This window comes from Protopterus annectens, chromosome 16.part0 (genome assembly GCF_019279795.1).
Source record: "Protopterus annectens isolate FY-2018-M chromosome 16.part0, PAN1.0, whole genome shotgun sequence".
NCBI lineage: Eukaryota > Metazoa > Chordata > Ceratodontiformes > Protopteridae > Protopterus > Protopterus annectens.
This window is the reverse complement of record NC_056750.1, coordinates 844,756,935-844,772,790: the sequence shown is the minus strand read 5'-3', so window position 1 is coordinate 844,772,790 and position 15,856 is coordinate 844,756,935.

Sequence of the window (15,856 nt, the reverse complement as noted above, 5' to 3'; positions counted from 1 at the left end):
ATAGTGTACTATAACTAATAAACACAAACACATGCAGTCATTGTCTAACCTAACTCACAGGTCATAGGGTACTATAGCTAGTAAACACAAACACATGCAGTTATTGTCTAACCTAACTCACTGGTCATAGGGTACTATAGCTAGTAAACACAAACACATGCAGTTATTGTCTAACCTAACTCACTGGTCACGGGGTACTATAACTAATAAACACAAACACATGCAATTATTGTATAACCTAACTCACTGATCATAGTTTACTATAACTAATAAACACAAACACATGCAGTTATTGTCTAACCTAACTCACCGGTCATAGGGTACTACAACTAATAAATACGAACACGTGCAGTCACTATCTAACCTAACTCACTTGAAACAGGGAACTATAACTAATAAATACAAACTCATGCAGTTACTGTCTAACCTAACTCACTGGTCACATGGTACTATAACTAATAAATACAAACACATGCAGTCATTGTCTAACCTAACTCATTGGTCATAGGGTGCTATGACTAGTAAACACAAACACATGCAGCCATTGTCTAACCTAACTCACTTGTCATAATGTACTATAACTAGTAAACACAAACACATGCAGCCATTGTCTAACCTAACTCACTGGTCATAAGGTACTATAACTAGTAAACACAAACACATGCAGTTATTGTCTAACCTAACTCACTGGACATAGAGTACTATAACTAATAACTATGAAGACAGGCAGTTATTCTCTAACCTAAATCACTGGTCATAGGGTACTATAACTAGTAAACTAACCTAACTCACTGGTCATAGGGTACTATAACTTATAACTACGAAAACAGGCAGTTATTATCTAACCTAACTCACTGGTCATAGGGTACTATAAGTAATAACTATGAAGACAGGCAGTTATTGCCAAACCTAACTCACTGGTCATAGGGTACTATAGCTAGTAAACACAAACACATGCAGTTATTGTCTAACCTAACTCACTGGTCATAGGGTAATATAACTAGTAAACACAAACACATTCAGTTATTGTCTAACCTAACTCACTGTTCAAAGTGTACTATAATTAATAAACACAAACACATGCAGTTATTGTCTAATCTATCTCACTGATCATAGGGTACTATAACTAATAAACACACACACATGCAGTTATTGTCTAACCTAACTCACTGGTCACAGGGTACTATAACTAATAAACACAAACACATGCAGTTAATGTCTAACCTAACTCACTGGCCATAGGGTATTATAACTAGTAAACACAAACACATGCAGTTATTGTCTAACTTACCTCACTGGTCATAGGGTATTATAACTATTAAACACAAACACATGCAGTTATTGTTTACCTTACCTCACTGGTCATAGGGTACTGTAACTAGTAAACACAAATTCTTGCAGTTATTGTCGAACCTAACTCACTGGTCATTAGGTACTATAACTATTAAACGCAAACACATGAAGTTATTGTATAACCAGCGCTGTGGACAAGGGTAAGGCGGTCCACACAGCCTATCTGGACCTTGCCAAGGCATTCGACACCAACTCCCACTCTGGAATCATAAACAATCTTACTAAGCTGGGCATAAATCCCTATATCACTTGATGGGTTGCCAACTGGCTTACTGACAGAACCCAGACTGTAAAAGAAGCCGACTCCAAATCCAGCTCTAGACAAGTGACAAGCGGAGTACCTCAGGGTTCAGTTCTGGGACCGCTGTTGTTTGGCATTTACATCTCTGAAGAACAGGCCAATACTATGGGATTCTGGCTAACAAAGTTTGCAGATGATTGCAAACTGGGAGCTATTACTGAATCCCCAAATGATGTGGATATTCTACAAAAGGGTCTTACAGAAACAGATGCTTGGTGCCAGAGCTATGGGTTCAAACTTAATGCCAAGAAATGTATAGTTATCCCCTTTGAGAAAAACCATGTACCCATGAAATACTACATAGGTGGCAGTACACTAAACACCAAAATTGTGATGAGAGACTTAGGGACACAAGTGGACAGTGGTCACACCTTTGATAACCACATCGCCACAACTGTCAGGAAATCCTTCTATGTGGCACACCTCATTACTAAGGGCTTTTCATCCAGAAAAAAGGAGGTCATTGTCCCACTGTACTCATTCCTCATTAGACCCATAATAGAGAACAACACCCCGTTTGGTATGTACCTCACAAGACAGCTGCAACAGCTGGAAAGGCTGCAGAAATACCTCACTAAATGAATCACAGGCCTAAAGCAAATGCCCTATGCTGATCATCTAAACAAACTCCAGCTATACTCTGTGGCATATCGTCTACTCAGAGGCGATCTCTGCTTAACATACAAGTCATGTCAAACCCTGATTTGTTGGACATGCTCCACTTAAAGAAATCCCAATCCCTCAGAGCCACACGCTCCAGGGATCTAAACCTTGTCATCACAGTGAACAAAACATGCTGGAGGGATAGGTTCCTGACCAAGGGACTCCACATACTCTGGAATACACTGCCCATACATGTCAAGCAGAGCACGTCCTTGGCCCTCTTCAAAAGGAACCTTGACGATTGGATGGAAGATAGGAAATTCATCCCAGGGATCCTGTCAGTCACCCTACAAGGCATGCATCTAGGGAAGTAAATATTGTGGGAAGAAATATCCAAGGAATTGTTATGGTTAGGCTTGTATAGGCCCTAGGGCCAATAGCCTAGTACCAAACTATGAACCCATGAACCTAACTCACTGGTCATAGGGTACTATAACTAATAACTATGAAGACAGGCAGTTATTGTCCAACCTAACTCACTGTTCATAGGGTACTATAACTAATAACTACGAAGACTTCCCTCTGTCCCTCCCTTTCCTCTGCCTTTAAAATGCACCTACCTAACCGAGTTCTAAGGTCTAATAATCAAAATCTACTAGAAGTGCATAAACCTACTCATCCCCCAGGCAAAAAACTTCTTTCATTTAGCCTCGCTCGCCTCTGGAACTCCTTACCACCAAACATCCGCACCACCTCTAACCATTCTACCTTTAGGAAGTCTCTTTTCCTACACCTAGCATCACAGTGGGAATGCTCTTGCTCCCACCCCACATAACTAACTCTACTTAATGTACTTTAATATCAAATCCTTCTTTTAGCTACTATACTTGTTCTCTAATTTGTATTAATTTTTTTTGCATTGTTCTATTGCTAACATATTTTTTCTCTCAATGTATTAATTGTTATGACTGCTATTATATATCTGAATAGTTTCACATTATTCTGACTACATTGTAATAATAACATTCTGTCCCTAGACTGTCTCTGTCGAATATTATATGTATTTTTGTTTTTTTTCTGGAGCTTTTCTCCCCAGGACTCCATTGAAAACGGGTTCTTTAAGGCCCAATGGACTATCCTGGTAAACCAACTGCAATAAATAATAAATAAATAATAAATAAATAAATAAAGACAGGCAGTTATTGTCTAACCTAACATACTGGTTATAGGGTATTATAACTAAAAACTACAAAGACAGGCAGTTACCGTCTAACCTAAATCACTGGTCATAGGGTACTATGGCTAGTAAACACAAACACATGCAGGCATTGTCTAACCTAACTCACCGGTCATAGGGTACTACAACTAATAAATACGAACACGTGCAGTTACTATCTAACCTAACTCACTTGAAACAGGGAACTATAACTAATAAATACAAACTCATGCAGTTACTGTCTAACCTAACTCACTGGTCACATGGTACTATAACTAATAAATACAAACACATGCAGTCATTGTCTAACCTAACTCATTGGTCATAGGGTGCTATAACTAGTAAACACAAACACATGCAGCCATTGTCTAACCTAACTCACTGGTCATAATGTACTATAACTAGTAAACACAAACACATGCAGCCATTGTCTAACCTAACTCACTGGTCATAAGGTACTATAACTAGTAAACACAAACACATGCAGTTATTGTCTAACCTAACTCACTGGACATAGAGTACTATAACTAATAACTATGAAGACAGGCAGTTATTCTCTAACCTAACTCACTGGTCATAGGGTACTATAAATAATAACTATGAAGACAGGCAGTTATTGCCAAACCTAACTCACTGGTCATAGGGTACTATAGCTAGTAAACACAAACACATGCAGTTATTGTCTAACCTAACTCACTGGTCATAGGGTAATATAACTAGTAAACACAAACACATTCAGTTATTGTCTAACCTAACTCACTGTTCAAAGTGTACTATAATTAATAAACACAAACACATGCAGTTATTGTCTAATCTATCTCACTGATCATAGGGTACTATAACTAATAAACACACACACATGCAGTTATTGTCTAACCTAACTCACTGGTCACAGGGTACTATAACTAATAAACACAAACACATGCAGTTAATGTCTAACCTAACTCACTGGCCATAGGGTACTATAACTAGTAAACACAAACACATGCAGTTATTGTCTAACTTACCTCACTGGTCATAGGGTATTATAACTATTAAACACAAACACATGCAGTTATTGTTTAACTTACCTCACTGGTCATAGGGTACTATAACTACTAAACACAAATTCATGCAGTTATTGTCGAACCTAACTCACTGGTCATTAGGTACTATAACTACTAAACGCAAACACATGAAGTTATTGTTTAACCAGCGCTGTGGACAAGGGTAAGGCGGTCCACACAGCCTATCTGGACCTTGCCAAGGCATTCGACACCAACTCCCACTCTGGAATCATAAACAATCTTACTAAGCTGGGCATAAATCCCTATATCACTTGATGGGTTGCCAACTGGCTTACTGACAGAACCCAGACTGTAAAAGAAGCCGACTCCAAATCCAGCTCTAGACAAGTGACAAGCGGAGTACCTCAGGGTTCAGTTCTGGGACCGCTGTTGTTTGGCATTTATGTCTCTGAAGAACAGGCCAATACTATGGGATTCTGGCTAACAAAGTTTGCAGATGATTGCAAACTGGGAGCTATTACTGAATCCCCAAATGATGTGGATATTCTACAAAAGGGTCTTACAGAGACAGATGCTTGGTGCCAGAGCTATGGGTTCAAACTTAATGCCAAGAAATGTATAGTTATCCCCTTTGAGAAAAACCATGTACCCATGAAATACTACATAGGTGGCAGTACACTAAACACCGAAATTGTGATGAGAGACTTAGGGACACAAGCGGACAGTGGTCACACCTTTGATAACCACATCGCCACAACTGTCAGGAAATCCTTCTATGTGGCACACCTCATTACTAAGGGCTTTTCATCCAGAAAAAAGGAGGTCATTGTCCCACTGTACTCATTCCTCATTAGACCCATAATAGAGAACAACACCCCGTTTGGTATGTACCTCACAAGACAGCTGCAACAGCTGGAAAGGCTGCAGAAATACCTCACTAAATGAATCACAGGCCTAAAGCAAATGCCCTATGCTGATCATCTAAACAAACTCCAGCTATACTCTGTGGCATATCGTCTACTCAGAGGCGATCTCTGCTTAACATACAAGTCATGTCAAACCCTGATTTGTTGGACATGCTCCACTTAAAGAAATCCCAATCCCTCAGAGCCACACGCTCCAGGGATCTAAACCTTGTCATCACAGTGAACAAAACATGCTGGAGGGATAGGTTCCTGACCAAGAGACTCCACATACTCTGGAATACACTGCCCATACATGTCAAGCAGAGCACGTCCTTGGCCCTCTTCAAAAGGAACCTTGACGATTGGATGGAAGATAGGAAATTCATCCCAGGGATCCTGTCAGTCACCCTACAAGGCATGCATCTAGGGAAGTAAATATTGTGGGAAGAAATATCCAAGGAATTGTTATGGTTAGGCTTGTATAGGCCCTAGGGCCAATAGCCTAGTACCAACCTATGAACCCATGAACCTAACTCACTGGTCATAGGGTACTATAGCTAATAACTATGAAGACAGGCAGTTATTGTCCAACCTAACTCACTGTTCATAGGGTACTATAACTAATAACTACGAAGACAGGCAGTTATTGTCTAACCTAACATACTGGTTATAGGGTATTATAACTAAAAACTACAAAGACAGGCAGTTACCGTCTAACCTAAATCACTGGTCATAGGGTACTATGGCTAGTAAACACAAACACATGCAGGCATTGTCTAACCTAACTCACTGGTTATAGGGTACCATAACTAGTAAACACAAACACATGCAGTTATTGTCTAACCTAACTCACTGGTTATAGGGTACCATAACTAGTAAACACAAACACATGCAGTTATTGTCTAACCTAACTCACCGGACATAGGGTACTATAACTAATAAATATGAAGGCAGGCAGTTATTGTCTAACCTAACTCACTGGTCAAGGGGTAGTATAACTTATAAATACGAAAACATGCAGTTATTGTCTAACCAAACTCACTGGTCACACGGTACTATAACTAATAAATACAAACACATGCAGTCATTGTCTAACCTAACTCACTGGTCATAGGGTGCTATAACTAGTAAACACAAACACATGCAGCCATTGTCTAACCTAACTCACTGGTCATAATGTACTATAACTAGTAAACACAAACACATGCAGCCATTGTCTAACCTAACTCACTGGTCATAGGGTACAATAACTAATAAACACAAACACATGCAGTCATTGTCTAACCTAACTCACTGGTCATAGGGTACTACAACTAGTAAATACAAACACATGCAGTCATTGTCTAACCTAACCCACTGGTCATAGGGTTCTATAACTAGTAAACACAAACACATGCAGTTAGTGTCTAACCTGACTCATTGGTCATAGTGTACTATAACTAGTAAACACAAACACATGCAGTTACTGTCTAACCTAACACACTGGTCATAGGCATCTATAACTAATAACTATGAAGACAGGCATTTATTCTCTAACCTAACTCACTGGTCATAGGGTACTATAACTAGTAAACACAAACACATGCAGTTATTGTCTAACCTAACTCACTGGTCATAGGGTAATATAACTAGTAAACACAAACACATGCAGTTATTGTCTAACTTAACTCACTGGTCATAGGGTACTATAACTAATAACTATGTAGAAATGGCAGTTATTGTCTAACCCAACTCACTGGTCAAAGGGTACTATGAATAATAACTACGAAGACAGGCAGTTATTGTCCAACCTAACTCACTGGTCATAGGGAACTATAGCTAGTAAACCCAAACGCATTAAGTTATTGTCTAACCTAACTCACTGGTCATAGGGTACTATAATCAGTAAACACAAACACATTCAGTTATTGTCTAACCTAACTCACTGGTCATAGTGTACTATAATTAGTAAACACAAACACACGCAGTCATTGTCTAACCTAACTCATTAGTCACAGAGTACTACAACTAGTAAACACCAACACATGCAGTTATTGTCTAACCTAACTCAATGGTCATAGTGTACTATAACTAAGAGGATTGGCCAGCTAACATCCACCTGAATTCAGCTGGACGAATAAGTGAATTTAAGTACACTTTTATTTGCTCTTTTGCATATAGTACTGTATTTAATTTATTTATTTGTGTTTATCACTGAATATAAACTCAACTGGTGTTGTGGCTGTCTCTCTACAGAGTACTTTTTAGAAATTCTGTGCAACCATTGATTGCAGTGGGGGGTAGTTTCAACTCATCACTGACATTCTGTCTTGCCTTATATAAGTGATACATTTTGAGTTATCTCTGCTTAATATCAGAGCTTTGGCCGGCTAACATCTACCTGAAATCAGCTGGACATATGAGTGAATTGAAGTACACTTTATCTGCTCATTTGCATATAGTAATGTATTTAATTTATTTATTTGTGTTTTTCACTGAATATTTACTCAACTGAAGATGTGGCTGAATCTCTACAGAGTAATTTTTAGAATTTCTGTGTAGCCATTGATAGCAGTGGGGGGTAGTTTCAGCTCATCACTGAAATTCTGTCTTGCCTTATATAAGTGATACATTTTGAGTTATCTCTGCTTAATATCAGAGCTTTGGCTGGCTAACATTTACATGAAATCAGCTGGACGTATAAGTGAATTTAAGTACACTTTTATCTGCTCTTTTGCATATAGTACTGCACTTAATTTATTTAGTTGTGTTTTTCACTGAATATTAACTCAACTGAAGTTGTGAACAATTTCCTGAGAGACTCTTAAATGACAATTTTAGTAATATGTTAGATAACATCAATCAATATGAGAGGAAGCTTCTCTCACAGAAGAAACACAAGTTGCAGAGAGACATTTCAGACTTTAGATTAGGCCACATCTTTACTTGGCCTAGAGCTGTAAGAACTAACAATAGCTTGAATGTAAATAATGATGTTTTATTAAGAACTGATGATATGTTGCATTCTCAAACTCAGCCTATAGACAGTGTACAGTGTAAAGCAAATTATAATCAATGACCTGCTATAGTATTAGCTGATTGTGATAAGGATGCAGTGACTGTTTCACCTAGAAATACTGTCAATAGCATTTCTAATGTTACACCTGTTTCGACTAACAATAGTATTGACTGTACTTCAGATGTCATAATAGTCTCACATGGTTCCAATAAGTCCATGGAGGTTAATTCTACACCTATGCCTATTGTAAGGAGTAAAATTAATGTAGCCTTGAGACAAACACCTAATAGTAGTGTTGGTGCAGCCAAGGTAACTGATACCCCTGTATTCAACCTATCACACCCTTTTCCGATCAGAGAAGATCACAAGGAAGGCCGTGGAAGGTCATTGAGCAGGGGACGACAGAAGCGCAAGGTATCTAAAGAGCAGCCCCTGAACAAGAACATCAAGAAAATGTGGGAAGGGAAAGGGAGGGGGAAAACTTAATATTTAATCTCTCCTCCTATGTTTTGAATTCAGATGAAATATCGGTATTATCTAAAGGTTTATCTTTTATACCTACTACAGGCAGTATATTTGAAGAAACAATAAGAGATTTTAAACTATATGTACGCAATTTATCATTAAAACTATACTTTATGGATAATGGAATCTCTGTACCTAGCATGCATTTTCATTGCCCTAGTACTTTTACACCCCAATTACGTCCGTTGCTAGCAGCATTTAGCAAGCTTGTAGAGGATGATCTGTATAAAATAAGAGATAATGATAATAAGCGAGGACACAGAAAATATAATCTAACACATAAAGAGAACAATGCTCTTAAGAAACTATGCAATGATACCACACTAACAATTAGACCAGCAGACAAGGGTGGTGGCATAGTGATAATGGACACTGATAATTATGTTGATAGGATGCTATCTATGCTTGGAAATGATCAATTCTATACACCACTAGCTATTGACTTGATAGTATTTTATTCTCATAAAGTACATTTATTTTTATTAGGATTAATGAATAGCAATATGATTGACAGTAAACTATTTTTGTTCTTAGATGTGCCCACACCACTTATTCCTCTAATAAATGGACGTCCTAAAATACATAAAGATCTGCAAAATCCACCCCTAAGACCAATTGTAGCTGGAAGGGGGTGGATTACAGAACCAGCTTCGATATTTATAGAAAACAATTTGAGACCTATAGTAGAAAGTAATATGTATATTTTAAAGGACACCAAACAATTTTTGATTAACCTTTATGACTGCCTTAAAGATGGAATAGACACGACAGGATTGATTTTTGTGACAATGGATGTGCAATCTTTATTTACAGTCATTCCTAATCAAGTAGGCTTAGAAATGCTCACTAAACACCTGAATCGTGTCTCTAATATGTCAGAATTACACATTAATTTATTGATTTCTCTTTTACAGGTAGTTCTTAATAACAATATCTTTTACTTTAATGGGAAATGCTATTTACAAAAAGATGGCGTAGCTATGGGCACACCATGTGCCAATAGCTACGCCAATTTATTTATGGCCGAATGGGAATATGAGTTTATGTGTCAGCTACCGACTTTCATAGAGCATGTGTTATTCTATAGACGTTTTGTGGATGACCTTTTCTTTATTTGGAAAGGCTCCATTATTGAGTTAGATGAATTTATTGGTCAAATTAACTCTTCCACTGATTATTTGAAGTTTAGCCATACCACATCTATTACCAAAGTATCATTCTTAGATGTATATATAGAGAAATTACCAAATGGACTGATTAATACTGGTGTATATCGGAAGCCTTGTCACATTAATACTATCCTGCATCGCCATAGTATGCACCCACACTACATCTTTAATAATATTATCAAGGGACAGGCGATGAGAATCTCAAGATATAATCCGAGTATGAATGGATTTGATAGTGACCTTGCAGAGTTGAATTCAAGACTTTTGCAGAGAGGATATAAGAAAGAAGATATTTCTAAGGGTATTGATGGACTTCATGATATGCGGTTAGATGTGGCAGCACCTTATTTCTCTGACACAAGAACAGCCACTAGCCCAGTAGATACAGCTAGTCATTACAGAACCATTCCTAATAAAGAGGCATTTTCTATTTTTTATACCCATGATGTTTGGAACATTAAAGATGTGGTCAAGAATCATTGGAACATCTTAATGGTAGATCCACAGGTTAGAGAGAGACTTGGTGATGTTCCACAGTTTCGATATAAGAATAAGAAAAACTTAAAAAGATTATTATGTGACAAGCGGCCTAGAGATGAAACATTTAGTTCTCCATCCTATAGTACTTCTACCTGTGGAAATTGTAATTTTTGCTCACATATTGATTCCAATGCAATATTTATACATCCAGTCACTAAACATAGATATTTTTTCAAAGTTAATGGTGACTGTACATCTTCAAATGTTGTTTATCTTGCTAATTGCCTTGCTTGCACATCCTTCTATATAGGGAAAGCAAATAGATGCTTGAAAGATCGTATACGCGAACATCTCTACAGCATTAGGATGATGCACAAGAGTAATGCATTAGCTAAACACATACTTGAATCTGGCCCGAATCACATATTTAACTTTAGAATAATAGAGAAAATAGATGTTAACATCAGGGGTGGAGACATAAGAACACACACTGAAAGTAGAGAAAACATATGGATTATGAAGTTTAGATCAGATGTATATCCAGGGCTTAATGCCAAACTATCAGTTAAACCTTTCCTTAAAATGAAAAGGTTGATAGTCCATAAATAAATACCAACATTAATAGATATGCCCCTTTTTATTTTCACAGTTCTAATTTATGTATATATATGCTTTATGTATTTCTATTTTAAATGAATTTTATATGATGAATTTTGAATGGCATATGCAGATATATGTGTATATATATATATATATATATATATATATATTTTTATATTTTTTATATATATATTTTTTATATATATATATTATTTTTATATACATATATTATTTATTTAATATACAATTGCAGTTTTTATATTTTTAACATTAAATGTGTTGTTGACATGTCAATATATCTTTAATATGTTAATATAAGTGCTTTAATTGATGAATTTCCCGCCTAATATGCTATTTAAATCAATTACTTAGATTTGTAAATGTAATGAGTCTGAAGAAGCCGTTTAGGTGAAAGCGCTTACTCTATGTGCAATAAACTTTTTTACTGATATCCCAGTGGACCGTGATTTATGCTAGCTATTGGATTTTGCGTGCTATTTGAATCTGTGTGAAGAACAGTATTGGATATTTTATGTGCAGTTTGCATTTCTAAGAAGAACAGTACTGTTACTTGATATAGCTCCTGCTTGTTTCGCTTTCCTCCTGATCATTTTTGACATTTTTATTTTTATTATTTCTGTGGATATTTGGAGGAGCGTTCACTCCACAACAAAGACTTTACTGTACTTAATTAATTTATTTGTATTTTACACTGAATATTAACTCAAGTGAAGTTGTGGTTGTTTGTCTACAGAGTACATTTTAGAATTTCTGTGTAGCTATTGACAGCAGTGGGGCATCATTTCAGCTCATTGTAGCCATTGATTGCAGTGGGGGGTAGGTTTAGCTAATCACTGACATTCTGTCTTGCCTTATATAAGTGATACATTTTGAGCTATCTCTGCTTAATATCAGAGCTTTGACCAGCTAAAATCTACCTGAAATCATCTGGATGTATAAGTGAATTTAAGTACACTTTTATCTTCTCGTTTGCATATAGCACTGTATTTAATTTATTTATTTATGTTTTTCACTGAATGTTAACTCAATTGAAGTTGTGGCTGTCTCTCTACAGAATAATTTTTAGAATTTCTTTGTAGCCATTGACAGCAGTGGGGGGTAGTTTCAGCTCATCACTGACATTCTGTCTTGCCTAATGTAAGTCATACATTTTGAGTTATTTCTGCTTAATATCAGAGCTTTGGCCGACTAATATCTACCTGAAATCAGCTGGACATATAAATGAATTTAGGTACACTTTTATTTCTCTTTTACATATAGTACTGTATTTAATTTAGTTATGTTTTTCACTGAATATTAACTCAACTGAAGTTGTGGCTGTGTCTCTACTGAGTACATTTTAGAATTTCAGTGTAGCCATTGAGAGCAGTGGGGGTAGTTTCAGCTCATCACTAACATTCTGTCTTGCCTTATATAAGTGATACATTTTGAGTTATCTCAGCTTAATATCAAAGCTTTGACCGGCTAACATCTAACTGAAATCAGCTGGAGGTATAACTGAATTTAGGTACACTTTTGTCTGCTCTTTTGCATATAGTACTGTATTTAATTTATTTCTTTGTGTTTTTCAATGAATATTAACTCAACTGAAGTTGTGGCTGTCTCTCTACAGAGTATTTTTTAGAATTTCTGTGTAGCCATTAATAGCAGTCTGGGGTAGTTTCACCTCATCACTGACATTCTGTCTTGCCTTATATAAGTGATACATTTTGAGTTATCTCTGCTTAATATCAGAGCTTTGGCCGGCTAACATCTACCTGAAATCAGCTGGACATAAAAGTGAATTTAGGTACAGTTTTATCTGCTCTTTTGCATATAGTACTGTATTTAAAGTATTTATTTATGTTTTTCACTGAATATTAACTCAACTGAAATTGTGGCGGTCTCTCTGCAGAGTACTTTTAAGAATTTCTGTGTGGCCATTGATAGCAGTGGGGGTAGTTTCAGCTCATCCCTGACATTCTGTCTTGCTTTAAATAAGTGATACATTTTGAGTTATTTCTGCTTAATATCACAGCTTTGGCTGGCTAAAATCTACCTGAAATCAGTTGGAAGTATAGGTGAATTTAAGTACACTTTTATCTGATCTTTTGCATATAGTTGTTGTTGTTGTTTGTCTTTCGGCTTTTCCTGGTTAGGGGTCGCCACAGCGGAACTCCGGTCCGCTAATGACTGGCAGCTGCTTTTTGTGTTTTCGATTTGCCAGCCTAATGCCCAACCGTCAACGAAGGCACGCCCATTCAATACATGTCTTTCGAATGCCCACTTGACCACGGGGAGGACATGCAGACTTCACAGAGAAGGCACTCCCAACCCAATCTTTTGCATATAGTATTGTATTTAATTTATTTGTATTTTTCACTGAATATTAACTCAACTGAAGTTGTGGCTGTCTCTCTACAGAGTATCTTTTAGAATTTCTGTGTAGCCATTGATAGCAGTGGGGGTAGTTTCAGCTCATCACCGATATTCTGTCTTCCTGTATATAAGTGATACATATTGAGTGATCTCTGCTTAATATCAGAGATTTGGGTGGCTAACATCTGCCTGAAATCATCTGGATGTATAAGTGCATTTAAATACACTTTTTTCTGCTCTTTGGCATACAGTACTGTACTTAATTAATTTATTTGTATTTTTGACTGAATATTAACTCAACTGAAATTGTGGCTGTCTGTCTACAGAGTACTTTTAAGAATTTCTGTGTAGCTACTTATAGCAGTGAGGGATCATTTCAGCTCATCACTAACATGCTGTCTTGCCTTATATAAGTGATACATTTTGAGTTATGTCTGCTTAATATCAAAGCTTTGGCCAGCTAACATCTACCTGAAATCACCTGGGTATATAAGTGGAATTAAGTACACTTTTACCTGCTCTTTTGTTTATAGTACTGTATTTAAGTCATTTATTTGTGTTTTTCACTGAATATTAACTCAACTGAAGTTGTGGCTGTCTCTCTACAGAGTAATTTTTAGAATTTCTATGTAGCCATTGATAGCAGCTGGGGGTAGTTTCAGCTCATCACATACATTCTGTCTTGCCTTATATAAGTGATACATTTTGAGTTATCTCTGCTTAATATCAGACGTTTGGCTGGCTAACATCTACCTGAAATCAGCTGGATGTATAAGTGAATTTAAGTACACTTTTATCTGCTCTTTTGTATATAGTACTGTATTTAATTTATTTATTAATGTTTTTCACTGAATATTAACTCAAGTGAAGTTGTGGCTGTCTGTCTACAGAGTACTTTTTAGTATTTCTGTGTAGTTATTGACAGCAGTGGGGCATCATTTCAGGTCATCACTGACATACTGTCTTGCCTTATATAAGTGATACATTTTGAGTTATGTCTGCTTAATATCAGAGCTTTGGCCGGCTAACATCTACCTGAAATCAGCTGGATGTATAAGTGAATTTAAGTACACTTTTATCTGCTCTGTTGTACATAGTACTGCATTTAATTCATTTATTTGTGTTTTTCACTGAATATTAACTTAACTGAAGTTGTGGCTGTCTCCCTACAAAGTACTTTTTAGAATTTCTATGTAGCCATTGATAGCAGCTGGGGGTAGTTTCAGCTCATTGCTGACATTCTGTCTTGCCTTATATAAGTGATACATTTTGAGTTATCTCTGCTTAATATCAGAGCTTTAGCTAGCTAAAATCTACTTGAAATTAGCTGGAAGTATAAGTGAATTTAAGTACACTTTTGTCTGCTGTTTTGCATATAGTATTGTATTTAATTTATTTATTTGTGTTTTTCACTGAATATTAACTCAACTGAAGTTGTGGCTGTCTCTCTACAGAGTACATTTTAGAATTTCTGTGTAGCCATTGATAGCAGTGGGGTTAGTTTCAGCTCATCACTAACATTCTGTCTTGCCTTATATAAGTGATACATTTTGAGTTATCTCTGCTTAATATCAAAGCTTTGGCCAGCTAACATCTACCTGAAATCAGCTGGATGTAAAAGTGAATTTAAGTATAGTTTTATCTGCTCTTTTGCATATAGTACTGTATTTAAAGTATTTATTTATGTTTTTCACTGAATATTAACTCAACTGAAATTGTGGCTGTCTCTCTGCAGAGTACTTTTTAGAATTTCTGTGTGGCCATTGATAGCAGTGCGGGTAGTTTCAGCTCATCCCTGACATTCTGTCTTGCTTTAAATAAGTGATGCATTTTGAGTTATTTCTGCTTAATATCACAGCTTTGGCCAGCTAAAATCTACCTGAAATCAGTTGGAAGTATAGGTGAATTTAAGTACACTTTTATCTGATCTTTTGCATACAGTTGTTGTTTTTTGTCTTTCGGCCTTTCCCGGTTAGGGGTCGCCACAGCGGAACTCTGGTCCGCTAATGATTGGCAGTTGCTTTTTATGGTGTCAATTTGCCAGCCTGATGCCCAACCTTCAACGAAGGTACGCCCATTCAATACATGTCTTTTGAACACCCACTTGACCACGGGGAGGACATGCAGACTTCACAGAGAAGGAACTCCCAACCCAATCTTTTGAATATAGTACTGTATTCAATTTATTTGTGTTTTTCACTGAATATTAACTCAACTGAAGTTGTGGCTGTCTCTCTACAGAGTATCTTTTAGAATTTCTGTTGCTTTAGGATTTTCACCTATGCCCTTTAAAATCTTTTAAATTTTTTTAAAAGGGGGG